The following is a 17,324-nucleotide window of genomic DNA, read 5'->3' as shown; positions in this document are numbered from 1 at the left end:
CAAGACCATGCCATCTATAGCGGAGAAGTAAACACCTTTCAACAAACAGTCCTGATGTGCTAGTGTGTCCTGGTAGAGATGTAGCACCTTATGATGGGATGCTTGGTAGCCATGTAGCCAAAACCACCAATAATGAGCTAGCTGGGTTCTTTCAGTCCCATAAAGTCATAAGGTTGGGTTGAGTCATGTCGCAAACCATTGTAACATGGAAGATACATCTAGGAGCAAACACAAATATGGCCAGAGGGCACAGTATGCTACATAAGCAGGCAGCCTGGACTCCCAAGTCATCTACCACTGTTGCACCGGTGCCTCTCCCTCAGTTCACACCTGTTGCCAGCGATCCTGTGTGGCCGGTTGATGGAAGAAAAAAATGCCTGAATTTGACTCGTGGATAGGTAAGGCCAGTACATGGCACAAAATGAAAATACATGATGGCTATACTACAGCCCACAAAGGGGTGGCCTTGAAAGATAGTGATGAGGGGAAATCCTCCCGAAGGGCAGAGTTTCAGGCGGTACACCTTGCCATCCATTTGTGTGGAAAGTGGCCCAAGATTAGAATATACTTGAGCAGTGGCAACTGGTGTGGCCAGCTGGCAGGGGCCTGAAAAGAAACAGACTGCAAGACTGGGGACAAGGAGATCTGAGATGAAGGTACATGGACAGGCACGAAGTGTGAAGAGCTTCGTACTGCCTGTTGATCCATACCATAGAGGATCCATGATGGAAGAGGCCCTGAACAACCAAGTTGACAAAATGACATCATCCAGTGTCTGGGATGGAATAGCCACTCTAGCAGGATTGGAGGCTACGGTTGACCCAATGGGATGGGTGCCCACATACCAAGGCTGATCTAGTTACATTCACTGCTGAATGTTCAGCCTGCCAGTAACAGAGACCAATGCTGAGTCCCCAATCCTTCAGGAAACCAATCAGCCACTTGGTGGCATGTCGACTTACAGCAGTCCCAGGAGAAAGATGATTATCAGCTGTAGCCCCAAGCCTAGTTTCAGTGTTGGGGACCGTAGTTTAGTTCACTAACTTCTTCTACGCTTCCTCTAGGGAAAGAGGCTGGAATCCTGGAGAATGCTCCCAGAACTTATTCTAAGAAGTGGATGCAAGCAATGCAAGGGGTGGACTATCGCTGTGGTCCATCACCCAGATCCCACTTAAGGGCTGAAGGACTTCACCATCCCAGCTGCAGGGAGCGCTGCAGGGGGGCAGCCCTCAGCGGTCAGCAGGACCAATTACATAATTTGTAGGGCCCGGTGCCAAATGAAAATCTAGGACTCCTTGGCCAAAAATTATTAAGAATTTTAGGACAGAGACAGCAGGGTGTTAAACTAAGCGTGGGGTCTTTTTGAGTGTGGGTCCTGTGCGACTACATGAGTTGCATGTACGTGAAGGCAGTTCTGGCTATCATCCCTCTTCAGAATTGCCTCAGTTGAAAAGAGTCACTGCATCCAAGGTCACATCCCCTTTTTTGGGCAGCCTGCCTCCACTGACTGGTCAACAAAGACCTCACCGTCTTGCTCCAATTTGGGACAATTCCAAAGGGCCCATCGGCTTCAGAGTTTCCTAGGGGTCCAGCTGATAACTTTGTTGAGACTGTATCGCAATCCAACTTCTCCTCCTGTCCAATCTCAATTTCTTTTTATTCCTTTCAAAGACAGTGATCCCCAAAGCATTCCCTAAATAAACATCCTGCCACTGTCTCTTCCTCAGAGTCTGCTCCCTGCAGAGCCCAACCTGAGATATGGAGTTATAGTTTAGGGTGAAAAGAAAAATCAGATAAATCATGTTACTTATCAAAAAAATTACAACTCTAAGATACTTTCATTTCTCTTTAGATCATATGTCTTATGCCTTTTATTAAAAAAAAATTTTTTTTGTAGGTTGTGTGGTTGGTGTGTGTATTGCTCCAGTGGCAGGGCACATTTGGATTTTGAAAAGATTCTTCTTGACATCCAAAGGACATGCAGGAAATGAAACAGAAGTGATCCTAATTTGAGGACAAAGCCTACCATGAGTAAGGCTACATCTAGAATAACACTGCACTTCAAGGGCCAAAGGACAGTTAAAAATCAGGGAAGAGGCCATGAGTATGGCCTCTATGAGTTCTAAAAAGTATAGATTCCAACCCTGAACGCTTCTGAGTATTAGAACTAAGCAGCAGCTCTTAATAGAGTAGGGGGAAAAAAATCAACTTATTTTGATGCATTAAAGTACAGCTTTACCTGAAAAACTGTAAATTTGTGGAACTACTGACGATGTGGTCCACTCTGAACATTTTACTAGCTTGACAACATATTCAGAATTATTGACAGATAGGAGATAATGATGGCTTTCTGCCACAGGTAAAGCTGATACCAGAAAAGGGAAGTTTGGGCTTGTGGGAAGATAACAATAAACCAAGTCTTGCACTTATTCTATTTATTTACCATTTCCTGATTTCTGCATTTGCCTTTGTAAATTTATTTAGGTTCAAACTTATCAATTCTAACCATCTACAGAGAACAATGTGCAATGAAGATCTGGCAGCTGCTATTCAGAGAGGTCACAGTTGATGGATGGCATATGTGTCTGCTTGTCTGGTATGAGGTAAGAGTGGGTGTCATGGGAAGAAGACCAGAACAAGCTAGTTGTCCTTCCTATGCTGATCAGAGTGAGTGGATAACTGCAATGCGTCTGTTGCATTTAGTGCTAGTAGATATAACTGAAGCTTGGGGAAATTTTACATATATCTCAGGAAAAAAGAGGCACAAGACAGAGGCAAACTAAATATTTAAGTATACGGGCTAAAGCCAAAGAAAAGCATGGGTTTAAAAATGTCTCCCTTATAAATTTTTTTATGAGATGAAAAATTTAGGTAGTAGATTGGAAATTAAGAATTAGATGGTAGGGTCTTCCCTGGTGGTTCAGTGGTTGGGAATCCACCTGCAAGTTCAGGGGACATGGGTTTGAGTCCTGGTCCGGGAAGATCCCACATGCCGCGGAGCGACTAAGCCCGTGCGCCACAACTACTGAGCCTGTGCTCTGGAGCTCACAAGCCACAACTACTGAAGCCCATGTGCCGCAACTATTGAGCCTGCACTCTAGAGCCCGCAAGCCATGACTGCTGGGGCCCGCACGCCTGGAGCCCGTGCTCTGCGATGGGAGGGGCCGCCAAGGTGAGAGGCCCGCGCACCCAGCGAGAAGTGGCCCCCGCTCACCGCAACTGGAGAGAGGCCCACGCGCAGCAACAAAGACCCAGCGCAGCCATATATACATACATACATACACACACAAATAAATAAACAATAAATAAATAGATGGTAGACTCAGTGCTGGGTGCTATTACAAATATTTGCATTCCTATTCATGAGCTTGTACCTTCATTCCACTGCAATCTCCTTCACGGCCAGATGGGTGTGTTACTGCACAGTATTTATTGATTTGAAATTCAGAAATTGATAGGAGTACCATTTATGCCTTATTGCTTGGATTGTTTTGTTTTGCTCTATATTTCTAATGAATAAAGATAGATTTTAATGGCAAAATAAAGCAGACTAAGGATTTAATATTTGGTTCATGCAAATAAAAAGGACTTAAGCAATAAGGACTTAAGCAAATGCCCTCTTTTCATTTGCTAATGGTAGGACGGTAATAAAGGTTAGTACTAATCAAGAAAACCAACTCATGTGGTGGTACTTTTGTCCTACCCACCATCTTCTGCTTCTAAGCACTGGGCTAAGAACACATTTATACTGAGCTTTAGAGTTTTAAAGAATAATATAGCTAGACTTTATTGAGGACTTACTGTTTCCTGACACCAGACAAAACATTTTACATGTATATATAAAGCCATTTTTCTGAGAAGCTACACGGCACAGTAATTAAGTGAGCAGCTCTGAAGTCACACTGTCTAGGCTTGAATTCCAGCTCCAACATTTAAACTGCTGCGTGATTTTGGACAAGTTGCTAAACCTTTCCATTCCTCTGTTTCCTCATCTCTAATATAAGAGTAATTGGCTTCTGCTTCCAGCATGAAGGAGTAACAGATTCTGGGCCAGCCCTTCTTCTGTAAACAACTATGAAACTGGACAAAAGACACAAGGCAGGTGTTTTCAGACACTGAACAACAGCACAGACTGTGAACCTGAGAGGGGGTGAATCCAGGGGCACATTCTAGATGGCGCATGTCAAAGATTTTATTCAATTCACTCAATGAGGGAACTAGTAAGATGCCCTGCCCAGTTCAAAGAGCATTTGTGGAGCTAGGGTATTTCTTTTTTTTTTTTTTTTTTTTTTTTTTTTAATTTTTATTTATTTTTATTTATGGCTGTGTTGGGTCTTCGTTTCTGTGCGAGGGCTCTCTCCAGTTGCGGCAAGCGGGGGCCACTCTTCATCGCGGTGCGCGGGCCTCTCACCATCGCGGCCTCTCTTGTTGCGGAGCACAGGCTCCAGACGCGCAGGCTCAGTAGTTGTGGCTCACGGGCCCAGTTGCTCCGCGGCATGTGGGATCTTCCCAGACTAGGGCTCGAACCCGTGTCCCCTGCATTGGCAGGCAGACTCTCAACCACTGCACCACCAGGGAAGCCCTAGGGTATTTCTTTATAGGAGAATGAGATTGCTGGGTGAAACACAAAACTGTTTAAACTATAACTTTGGGGGTTGTCTGTTCCACTAGGCAGAAATCTGCACTTCTACCAGGAAAAAAAAAAGTCTACAAGTTAACATGCATCATCACTAAGTCTGGAAACTTAAACCAAGGATAAGCAGCAAGTTGAAGTACATTACCCTGGCTAATCCTAGCATAGCCTTCACTCCCATGTCACTGAAAGGACATGCCACCCACTTTTTTTTTTTTTTTGCCTCATATCCAAGTATTAGATAATTTATCTTAATAAGTTCCATTTCCATTTAGAAAATGAGGCGTATTCATTTATAACTCTCTGAATCCTGTTGTCATGCCTGCAAATTACATGCCTGTAATTCTAAATGGAACCTCTATTATCAACTAAACGGATATACAGAGCAGTGTTTTGCAAAACATTTAGAAGGATAACCTCCTAGACTGGAGTACTAAAGGATGGTATTAGAACCTTGCTACACCTAGGTGTTTACCCTTAATTTGAATGATACTAAAATATAATTTCATACTACTACTAAGAGTTAAATTAGGCAAAAAATATACAAATCAATTATCACTGCAAAGTAAAGGAGCTGTTACAGTGGATTACTGGACTGAATGTCAATATTATGACATACTACGAGTGTGTTTCGTGTTTGGTAACTGCAATCATTGTTGCTTTTGTTGTGGTCATCCATTTACAATGCTTGGTGTCAGTTTATCTCTTGTAAAAATAAAATACAGTGTGTGTGTGTGTGTGGAAAAAAAAAAATACCAAGAGATTCCTGGGATTTAGTTACTGTGTCAAGTGTTTTACGTGGATTATCTCAATTAATGCTCACCTCAACCCTCTGGGATAGGTACTCTGATTATCCCATTTTACAGTTGAACAAATGAAACTTAGGTAGACAGGTAAGAATATCTGTCTAAAGCCATCAATCTGGGAAGAACTGAGCCTTCTGACTACAAATCCAGTGTACTTTCCAGGACCTCATAGTATTTGATCACTCGGAGTCACCGTTCTACAGCATCCTTAATTCCAATGTTCTTTGCATCACACAGACTCTTCAAGCCTCAACTTCCTCACCAGTAAAATAGGGATAACCTGCTCTACCTTCCTCCCAGATCATTAGGAAGATTAAATGAGATAATGAATGTGCAAGTATTTTGAAAACCTTGAAGATATACACAGTGTAAGGCATTCTTCTTAAAAAGCTATGAAATTGGGATGACTCACTCAAACATAAATTCATTCTATAACATTTCAACTAAGCCTTGAGGTACAGGTTTATGGGATCAGCAGAGTAAACATTAAAAAGTCTGCCCCAGGGACCTCCCTGGTGGTCCAGTGGTAAAGAATCTGCCTTCCAATGCAGGGGAAGCGGGTTCGATCCCTGGTCAGGGAACTAAGATCCCACATGCTTCGGGGCAACTAAGCCCACGCGCCACAGCCACAACTACTGAGCTCATGCGCCTCAACAAGAGAGCCTGCGCGCGGTGCGGCAAACTACAGTGCCTACGCGCCCTGGAGCCCGCACGCCACAACTAGAGAAGAGAAAACCTGCACGCCAAAACGAAGAGCCCGCGTACCGCAACTAAAGATTCCGCATGCCTCAACGAAGATCCCGTGTGCCGCAGCTAAGACCTGACACAGCCAAAAAAAAAAAACAACAACAACAAAGTAACAATTTCTAAAAAAAAAGTCTGGCCCAAGGACAGGACCCAAGGTCATTTATGGCATTCTCTGAATCTCTGCAGCACTTCCTCTTCTTACCGTCTGCACTGTATTGTCTGATGATGGGCCTTTTTTCTTAAATGATACTGAGAACTTTGGTTGCTATTTAACAGTTTCGATCAGCACTGTCCAAAAAAAAGCCATAATGCAGGGCTTCCCTGGTGGCGCAGCGGTTGAGAGTCTGCCTGCCAGTGCAGGGGACACGGGTTCGAGCCCTGGTCTGGGAAGATCCCACATGCCGCGGAGCAACTAAGCCTGTGAGCCACAACTACTGAGCCTGCGCGTCTGGAGCCTGTGCCCCGCGGCGGGAGGGGCCGCGATAGTGAGAGGCCCACGCACCGCGATGAAGAGTGACCCCCACTTGCCGCAACTAGAGAAAGCCCTCGCACAGAAACGAAGACCCAGCACAGCCATAAATAAATAAATAAAATTAATTAAAAAAAAAAAAAAAAAAAGCCATAATGCAAATCACATATATAAATGTTCTAATAGACACATTGCTCATGGAGGATAATCTGCTTTATTCAAAGTCCACTGACTTAAATGTTAATCTCATCCAAAAAATACCTCCACAGAAACATCCAGAGTAATGTTTGACCAAATAGCTGGGTACCATGGCCCAGCCAAGTTGACACAAAACAACCCTCACACCCCCTTGAATTTCATCTCATCTATTTCTTTCATTGGGAATTCCAGCTAACAGGTTTTAATCACTGTTATCACTTTCTCACCTTATTCTTTCATCTTAATAACGATTTAATCCTACCGTTCTGACAGGTTCCCTCAGGGTCACTCATGAGCTTCTCATTGCCATATAGAATGGTAATTCTAGAACAGTGTTTCAGAAAGTGTGTTCCACAGCTTATTTTTAATAGCTTTTATACTACTAATAATAGTTTTTAAAGATTCCATATATAAATACATTTGGTAAACTCTGGGTTAAACAAGTTTATTTATGATAGGTCTTATCAGGTCCCTTTAAAAGATCACAGCTGGGATACAGTGAGTAGCATTTTCCAAATTTATTTTGATGTCAGAATCCTTTAAACACCTTGTGGGATTAGCTGAGAGGAACACACACTTTGGAAAACACTAATTTTACCTCATTCTGTAAGTTTTTATAATTCTTATTAGCTTATAGCACCGTTTTGACACAATATATGCACCTTTTGTTTTTATTTTTTTCCTATCTTATTCCTAAGATCTTGTCTTACTCTTTCTGGGTATAAAGTGTATCATATCTTTTCACATGTCAAGCTTCTAGAATTGGTGCTGTACACACAGGATGTGTTCACATGAGTGAGCTTTACCTTGTTGCTGATAATTTAAAACTTAGCAACTGCCTTGAACCATAGGAACTTCAGCACATTGGTCACTAGGGGAAGACACACAGCACGTGGGCCATCCGCTCCTCAAATCCTCCGAACTACTTATTCCAGCCGCTCATAAACCACACCCAGTCTTAGGTAGAAGATATGAGCTACCTTCTGCCTCGTGCTCCCGTGGTCAGTGAGCTCAGAGTGGAATCATAGGCAAAGCAGAGCTCATGCAAGAACGATCAAGCCGAGATCAAGCTGAAGATCCACTGAACTTGGTAGACGTTAGAGTAAAACTCCCTTAGGCTTGTCCCCCTACCCGGTTTAAAGAAATCATGTTTTCCCTTAGCATTTAATTTCAGGACCTGTAAATACTACTGCTTTTTAGATAAACTGTATCATCCTAAATCAATTTACTGGGGTAATAAAAGATAATTCCATTAATATAAACTGCTCCAAGGGGATGCTGATCAAGCAATGAATTTTATTTCATTTGAAATGAGGTCAGTATTTAATTTTGCAAGTTAAGTAACCTTGACTTTACTCTTGAAGGGAGCCTGAGAGAGACGAAAGGAAATTTCCTTTTCTTTCATGTGAGAAACAAGACTTCTTTTTTTTAAACACCCATATTCATCAGTGTGACCGTTAGTCCAAGAGGAGGCAATCGGTATCTTTACCAACAAAGCACCTTCCCTTTGAAAGACTGGTACTGGCCCCCTCTGTACAGTACTGTAAAACCTGAAGGAAAAACCATAGCCAAGTGCTACTACCAGGACAAGATCGATATTTACTATACCTATTTCACAGTGAAGATACCTTTTCTGGAAAATTCCTCATAAGAAAACTGAAATTCAAGCTGCCGCTCTTTCTTCAGCCACCACTGCTCAATCCTGCCTTGTGTGAGCCTGACGTTCTCTCCCTTTTTCAACAAAAGATGCCAGAGACCAGGACGGCCATGCTGGGGATGGGGGAGGCTGCGCGGGGCAGACCAGGCTTCCGTGTATCGGGACCCTCGAGAGCTCCTTTAGGAAGGGAGGGGTCGGGTAGGACATGCAGGAGCGGGAGTCTGTGGGGCAGTAGGTCCCAGGGCGAGCCACAGGGAGCAGCGGCACGAAACGGGAGCAGGGCCCGGAGAGTCCGCCCTCCTAGCCGACAGCAACCCTTGGGAAGGCAGCCCCAGAGCACTGCTCCTTGAGGGGCGGGGTCGCCGGGTTGGGAGGCGGGGAGGTGGGAGGGCTTTGGGGCCGAGAACGAGAGGACTGGCCCAAGGGATTGGAGTGGGCGCGGCAACTGCTTGGAAACAAGAGCTGGGAGCAGTGAGCCCCTTGGGAACTAAGATAGATGTGCAAGGGGTGCGGGATGAGGGAGGAGAGGGCATGGGGAGGAAACGTACACAGTTTAGAAATTGCTGGGGAAAGAATGAGTCTTAATAATTAGGGAACACCACCAGAAAATTAGAAATAGAAATGTACAACTTCATTCCAGCAAAATAGATTTGCATTTGTCCAATGGAAGATAGGAAAAGGGGAAAATAATCTTTTTAAATGTATGGTTGGTAAAAAATAAATAAGATAAACAATGTAATATTTGGGTTAAAGATAAAATTATAAGCAAAATCCCCAAATATTTAGTGCTGAATGACATGAAACCACATGTGAAAATCTTTGCAACACAACAAGCAGTACCTAAAGAGAAATATAACTCTAAGTATATTTCAATAAAAACACAAGAAGAATAATCTCAGAAATCAGAGATTACAAAAGGCTAACAAATAGAGCAAAGAGAACAAGGAAAGACATAAGGGCAAACAAAAAAAAAAATCAATAAAAAGAGCAAAAATATTGGGGATTATTAGTGAAACCACAGACAATCCTACTACACAGACCTCTGGCAGAATTTGTTAAGAGAAAAGCAAACAAACCATCCTAGAGAGAGAAGAGGCAAAGAAACAAAATGTGTAATAAAAAGTGGAAAATAATTACAGACAGAAAATTTTAAGAAAAGGTAAACCAATATGAGCAACTGTGCAGCAATAACTTTCAACACCTAGATGAAACTGACACATGTTAACAACGTGTAACCCATGTAACCCCAGACATCTGAATAGACTACTAACCATTAAAGTAATTGAACTGGATATGAAAACCTCCAAAAAAATTAAAAAGCTCAGGCCTGAACAATCTTAGAGATGAGTTGAATCAAAGTTTCAAAGAACAAATGATTCCTCTTTTATATGAATTGTTCCAAAAAATAGATGGAATGAAAACGATTCAACTACTATTTTGTAGCAACTACTATTATATAACCTTGAAATTAAACCAGATAAGGACAGTATAAGAAAAGACAGTTATAGACAATTTCTCTTATGAATCCAGTGGGGCTAAAGATTTTCAGTAAAAGTTAATTATGTTGCTATACTGTTTCATTTTAACAGGAGTTTTTTTTTTGTTTTTGTTTTTTTTTTTTTTGAATTATTTATGTATTTATATTTGGCTGTGTTGGGTCTTCGTTTCTGTGCGAGGGCTTTCTCTAGTTGTGGCAAGCGGGAGCCACTCTTCATCGCGGTGCGCGGGCCTCTCACTATCGCGGCCTCTCTTGTTGCGGAGGACAGGCTCCAGACGCGCAGGCTCAGTAGTTGTGGCTCACGGGCCCAGTTGCTCCGCGGCATGTGGGATCTTCCCAGACCAGGGCTCGAACCCGCGTCCCCTGCATTGGCAGGCAGATTCTCAACCACTGCGCCACCAGGGAAGCCCAACAGGAGTTTTTAAAAAATGTATTATAACTATATGGACACTATACTGTGAACTCAGTGAAGACAAAGACCAGTCCACCTTGCTTTCTATTTTAATGGCAGCACCTGGAACAGTTCCTCATAATTTGTAAGCACTCAATAAATACTGGCAGAATGAAAACGTGAATTCCTAAGGCCCACTTTTCTGTCTAGCATGAATTTATTCAACAATCTTTAAACTTGTCCGTGGTAGGTAGAATAATGGCCCCTCAAAGATGTGCACAGGCCTGACCCTGTGAATATGTTAGGTTACATGGCAAAGGGGAATTAAGGTTGTTAATCATCTGACTTTAAAATAGGACAATAGGGCTTCCCTGGTGATGCAGTGGTTAAGAATCTGCCTCCCAATGCAGGGGACACAGGTTCAAGCCCTGGTCCGGGAAGATCCCACATGCCGTGGAGCAACTAAGCCCATGTGCCACAACTACTGAGCCTGCAAGCCACAACTACTGAGCCCACGTGCTGCGACTACTGAAGCCCACGTGCCTAGAGCCCGTGCTCCGCAACAAGAGAAGCCACTGCAATGAGTAGCCCGCGCACCGCAACGAAGAGTAGCCCCCTCTCGCCACAACTAGAGAAAGCCCGCACGCAGCAACGAAGACCCAACGCAGCCAAAAATAAATAAAAAATAAATAAATTTTAAAAATAATTCAAAAAAAATAAAATAGGACAATATCCCGTATTATCCAGATGGGCCCCAATGTAAACACAGGTGTCCTTAAAAGAGGAAAGATCTTCTACAACTAAAGACAATAAAGAAGGAACCAAAACAAGTTGGGTAGGAGAGGTGGACTCATGATATAATCAAGTCCCATACCCCTGGGCAACCCACAAAGTGGAGAATAATTATAGTACAGAGGTTCTCCCATAGGAGTGAGAGTTCTGAGCCTCATGTCAGGCTCCCCAGCCCAGGGATCCTGCACCAGGAAGATGAGCCCCCAGAGCATTTGGCTTTGAAGGCCAGTGGGGCTTAATTTTTGGAGCCCCATAGGACTGGGGGAGAGAGAGACTTCCCTCTTAAAGGGTGCACACAAGATCTCACAGATCCAGGGCAAAGCAGTAATTTGCTAGGAGCCTGGGCCAGACCTACCTGCTGGTCTTGGAGAGTCTCCCAGAGAGGTGGGCTGGGGTGGGGCTGGGGGATTGGAGGGGTAGCGGTGGGGGGTGGGAGTGAGGGGATGAGGGTGGCTGTGGCTCACCCTGGGGGACACAGACACTGGCAGCAGCCATATTTGGCTGTGTTACACATTCTACTGTGTAACACTGATGCTGGCGGCCGCCATCTTCAGATCCTCCCTCTAGCTCATTAGCGCCAAGACCTGGCCTCACCCAACAGGCTGTAGGTGCCTCTAGACATGCCCCTAGACACGGCCCTGCCCACAAGAGGGCCAGGACCCAGCTCCACCCACCAGTGGACAGGCACCAGCCCTGCCCTCCAGGAAGCCTACACTAACCTCTAGACCAGCCTCAACCACCAGGGGGCAGACACCAGACCCAAGAAGACTACAATCCCACAGCCTGTGGACTCGGCCTGCCCACAGTAGGCCAGACCCTACTTGGGACCAGCTGGGCCCTGGCCCTGACCGCTAGCAGGCCAATACAAGCTTCAGGACACCCTGGACCTCATACCCGACCAACGAGGTGTTGGTGGGAGGAACCAACACCTCCCCACCAGCAATCTGACAGCAGCTATGGGATCCCTGGGTGCTGAAGCTGGCTCTAGGACCCAGTTCTGCGTGCCAGTGTCCAGCACTAACCCCAGGACCTGGCTTCACCTGCCAATGAGGGGGGAGGCAACAGCTCTGGAGTGTTCTGGACCCTGACTCTGCCCACCAGTGAGCCAGCACTAGCCCCAGGGCCCCCTAGGATTCCACAACCAGCTGCCTCATGACAAGGCCCCCCTAACCAGCAGCATCTGCACAAGGCAGGGCCTGACAATCAACAGGGTTAGGGGCCAACCAAACCTACCAGACCACCCATATAGTCAGCCCGCTACAACAGAAGGACCCATGCAGCCCTCTTAGAGGGAATCCCTAGAGCCTGGGTGATGAGAGGGGAGAGCACTGCTGGGACGCATAGGACGTCTCCTACAGAGGGCCACTTCTCCAAGGTCAAGAAACATAACTAACCTACCACATACATAAAAATACAAATAGCAATTTAGAAAAACTGAGGCAACAGAGGAACATGTTCAAGATGAAGGAACAACATAAAACCCCAGAAAAAGAACTAAGCGAAGTGGCGATAGGCAATCTACCAGAGAAAGAGTTCAGAGTAAAGGTGATGAAAGAACTCGGGAGAAGAATGGATGCACAGAGCAAGAAGTTACAAGCTTTTAACAAAGAGTTAGAAAATATAAAGCACAACCAAACAGAGACGAAGAATACAATAACTGAAATGAAAAAAACACTAGAAGGAATCAACAGTACTCTAAATGATACAGAGGAACGGATCAGTGAGCTGGAAGACAGAGTAGTGGAAACCACTGCCGCTGAACAGAAAAAAGAATGAAAAGAAATGAGGACAGTTTAAGAGACCTCTGGGACAACATCAAGTGCACTAATATTTGCATTATTGGGGTCCCAGAAGATGAAGAGAGAGAGAAATGTTCTGAGAACATATTTGAAAACATAATAGCTGAAAACTTCCCTAACCTGGGAAAGAAAAGAGTCACCGAAGTCCAGGAAGTGCAGAGTCCCATACAGTATGGGACTGTACCTCTGTACCCAATGCGGAACACACCAAGACACACTGTAATTAAAATTACAAAAATTAAAGATAATGAGAGAATATTAAAAGCAGTGAGGGAAAAGCAACAAATAACATACAAGGGAACACCCACAGGCTATGAGCTGATTTTTCAGCAGAAAATCTGCAGGCCAGAAGGGAGTGGCACGATATAGTTAAAGTGATAAAAGGGAAAAACCTACAACAAGAATACTCTACCCAGCAGGGTTCTCATTCAGATTTGATGGAGAAATCAAAAGCTTTACAGACACGCAAAAGCTAAAAGAGTTTAGCACCACCAAACCAGTTTTACAACAAATGTTAAAGGAATTTCTCTAAGTGAAAAAGAAAAGGCCACAACTAGAAACAAGAAAATTACAAAATGAAAAACTCACCAGTAGAGGTGAGCTCACCAGTAAAGACAGGAAACCATCCACACACAAAGCTAGTAGGAAAGTTAAAAGTAGTAAAATCACCTATATCCACAATAAGCAGTTAAGGGATACACAAAACAATTAGATGTAAAATACAATATAAAAAAACAGTAATCAAGAGGGGAGGAGAGTACAAATGCAGAGTTTAAAAATACATTTGAAATTAAGAGATCAGCAACTTAAAACAATCATGTATATACAGATTGCTATATAAAAACCTCACGGTAACCAGAAACCAAAAATCTGTCCTAGATATACACACAAAAAAGAAAAATTAATCCAAACTTAACATTAAGATAGTCATCAAATCACAAGAGAAGAGAACAAAAGAAGAAAGGTTTAAAAAAAAAGGCAGGAAGTCCTTTTCTCACCACACCCTTCTAATAAATCCAAGTCTCTTAAAGTTCTAGACTTTGATTCAGGATTCAAGGCGTAGAATTTGACTCAGAATTAAGTCATAGAATTTAATTCATGCAACTTTCTTCACTTGTGTCAGGCATGTTGGTGGTGCTCTTAACAGAAATGGACCACGATGCACTGGGTAGCAATAATATCACATAAAACCCTCCCAAACAAGATGGCACAATACTGATTAACCAGATCAGAAAAAACATATTCCACTGGACAAACCAGTAGACTTACCGGTCTAAATATCACCATTTTCAAACTGCCCATCTTGTGACAGTCCATAACATTTATCAACTCTTTGAAGCCTGAAATCTTATGTATTATTTACTTATTTATTAAATAAACAATTTGTTTATTTAAAAAAAGAGAACAAAAGAAGGCAAAAAAAAAAACCTACAAAAACAAACTCAAAACATTTAACAAGGGGAGTCCACGTGGGCGCCAGTGCGGCAGGTAGCAGCGTGGGGGTCGCCACGGCGGAGCTACAGCAGCTCCGGGTGCGGGAGGTGGTGGACTCTATGGTGAAGAGGCTGGAGAGAGAGAACATCGGAAGATGCAGGGCCTCATGTTCCGGCGCAGCGCCGGCTGTTGTGAGGACAGCCAGGCCACCATGCAGCAAGTGCACCCGTGCGTTGAGCGCTGCCATGCACCTCTGGCTCCAGCCCAGGCCATGGTGACCAGCGAGCTGGAGAAGTTCCAGGACCGCCTGGCCCGGTGCACTATGCATTGCAACGACAAAGCCAAAGATTCAGCAGATGCGGGGAGTAAAGAGCTTCAGGTGAAGCGGCAGCTGGAGAGTTGCATGACCAAGTGTGTGGATGGCCACATGAACCTCATCCCAGCCATGACCAAGAAGATGAAGGAGTCTCTCTCATCCATTGGGAAATAGATGTCTGCTATTGGCCATCGGGGCTGAAGGCAGGAATGTATTTAAAAAGAGGAATGGGGATTTGGGTTTTCTAAGGAAAGTTTATGAATGAGGAAATTAAGGATGGCAGCAAGTTTAAGGCCTATGTCACTTGCCTCTGGACACTGGTTCCTTTGTGTTTGAATCCTAGAAAGTGAAAAAACCTGGTGCTAAAATTTGGGTCAGAGATAGCACAGGAGAGTTTTTGTGAGCCTGAATTTCATGTGAATTTCATAAGCCTGAATTTCAAGTGCTTTTCCTGGCAACAGGGAGAGTCTCCCTTGTACCAAACCAGAGCCCTCCAAGGTACCAGATTCTCTTAGTACACAGATACCAGCAGGCTGGCAGGTTCACCTGACCTGCTTATGAGCTGGTGGAATGTGAGGAGAGGTGTTTCTATTTGTTGCCAATCTCCTGTTTACCAGAAGGATCACTACAACATTTTCCGCAAACTAGAAATAAAACAAAATCCACGAGGTCACTAATTTAGAAGGGGAAAGGGGGCTTCTGGGGATTTGTTTTGCTTGGTTTTGTTTTATATACAAGGGCATGAAGTTACTTTTAAGATGTAGAGCTGGGAGAGGTAGTTTGGATAAAAACTTTGAAAGGGTCCTTGCGGATATTCATTTCTGCCGTCAAAATGTGGATGCACATTTCTTAAAATTCTCACACATGACATCTTTCAGCCTGGAGACCCCGCAAAAATATAGGAAGCGCTATCATACTGGTAGGGGACGCAAACCTTCCCTCTAACTGGCAGCCACGATGAGCCCTGAGGCTGTCTGCAGCAGAGTCAGCCGAGTGACAAGACAATCTTGCAGTGACACTCACCCTTGAAGGGAAAGGGGATTTCGATTGTGCTATCTGCTACTATAGTCAGGAATGAACAGCAAAAGAGGAATTGTTAGCTGCTTAATTAAGAGTTAGGAAGTACTACTGGCTTTGGAAAAATCTGGTTTTCATAAAACAAAGTAGAAGGAAAGCCTAAACCCAGTATTGCTTACTTTGCCCCCTGTAATAACAGAGCTCTGTTGAAACAATCCCTTGGCAACACAAAGGTCAAAGGAGAAAAAGTCAGCAACTTAGGGGCAAGCTGTGACTCCTTTAGAGCAAAACATGGGACAGCCCTACGTTACCAAATACCACTTTTGCGACATGCGTTGTTCTTGCCCCAGTTCTGGCGCCTTATTGTTTTATTAAGGACCTTGTGTTTTTACCAACTTATTACTTGATAATATAGCCTGTCTGTTTGCTGCTTCAAGACTGATATATTTTCCTAGTGGTTTGGTTTTAAAAATAAATAAGACAATTTTTCTTCCAAAAAAAAACAAAAAAAAAAACATTTAACAAAATGTCAATGAGAACATTGGAGGGCATTATGCTAAGTGAAATAAGTCTGACAGAGAAAGACAAATACTGTATGATATCACTTACATGTATAATCTAAAAAATACAAAAAAACTAGTGAATATAACAAAAAAGAAGCAGACTCACAGATATAGAGAACAAACTAGTGGTTACCAGTGGGTAGAGGGAAGTGGGGGAAGGGCAAGATACGGGTAGGGAATTTAAAAAAAAAAAATTTTTTTTTTAAAGGAAAAAAAGAGAGTTGGTAGCTGAGACACACTGCAGCCATGACTTTTAGGCGTTTTTAGATTCCAGTTTGAGGGTGAGGAGACTAACTTCTTCCCAAGGGAAGTGTAAATCTTATGTCTGAATCAGTGCCTGCTGATGCAATCTGGCCTTGGCCAGAGGCAATACTACCAGTTATGCCCTCACAGCGTGATACTGGGTGATATGCATGGAGAGAATCTGAGCTATGTTTTATGGTTTACGGTTGGGCAAATTAGGCATTTGACAGGCAAGGGAATATTGTTTGGAACTTTGCTCAATAGGAAGCCATCATTACCAAAGCACCGATGCCAAAGAGAAAGCTTGTTAATTCAGCTTTCCTTGACGGCTAATAACTTGTAATAGTCATTATATGGGTTACTTGGTCCTGCTGGGTCCCAGCATGTAAGCTTCTTTCTGATCAAAGTTACCCCCATGGGTAGGCTGTGGTTAAACGTGTTAATCTCTGTCTCCATGAAGTTCTGTTATCCTAGCCCAAGAGATTGAATTGACAGTCTCTAACTTCCTTACCTTTTCTTAAACACAAGAATATAATTTTAAGAAAACTTTTGCTTTGAAGTAATTATAGATTCACAGGAAATTGCAAAGATAGTACAGAGAGGTCCCCTGTACCTTTCACTCAGTGTCCCTAAACGGTTACATCTTACATAAATATAGTACATTATCAGAACAAGGAAATTAACAATGGTTCAACATGTGTATACATCTAAGTTTTAAATTTAAAGTATACACAACATAAAATTTACCATCTTAACCATTT

At 43.4% G+C, this 17,324-nt stretch overlaps 1 protein-coding gene and 1 pseudogene across 4 annotated transcripts in view; one reads left to right on the top strand and one right to left on the bottom strand.

Moving 5' to 3' along the window:
- PJVK (pejvakin) overlaps nucleotides 1–8,825 on the bottom strand; it is a 38,749-nt gene extending 29,924 nt beyond the window's left edge. For 2 of the 4 annotated variants that reach the window (XM_036858981.1, XM_036858983.1), the window contains exon 1: nucleotides 8,462–8,825. The gene's annotated coding sequence lies outside the window, so the exon portion shown is untranslated. The remainder of the gene's footprint in view (nucleotides 1–8,461) is intronic. The other 2 variants (XM_036858977.1, XM_036858982.1) reach the window with 1 other exon arrangement.
- Nucleotides 8,716–14,914, top strand: LOC118897956 (annotated as a pseudogene).
- Nucleotides 14,915–17,324: the final 2,410 nt, after the last annotated feature.

This window comes from Balaenoptera musculus, chromosome 7 (genome assembly GCF_009873245.2).
Source record: "Balaenoptera musculus isolate JJ_BM4_2016_0621 chromosome 7, mBalMus1.pri.v3, whole genome shotgun sequence".
Taxonomy (NCBI): Eukaryota; Metazoa; Chordata; class Mammalia; order Artiodactyla; family Balaenopteridae; genus Balaenoptera; species Balaenoptera musculus.
This window is presented reverse-complemented; position numbering and strand designations above follow the sequence as displayed.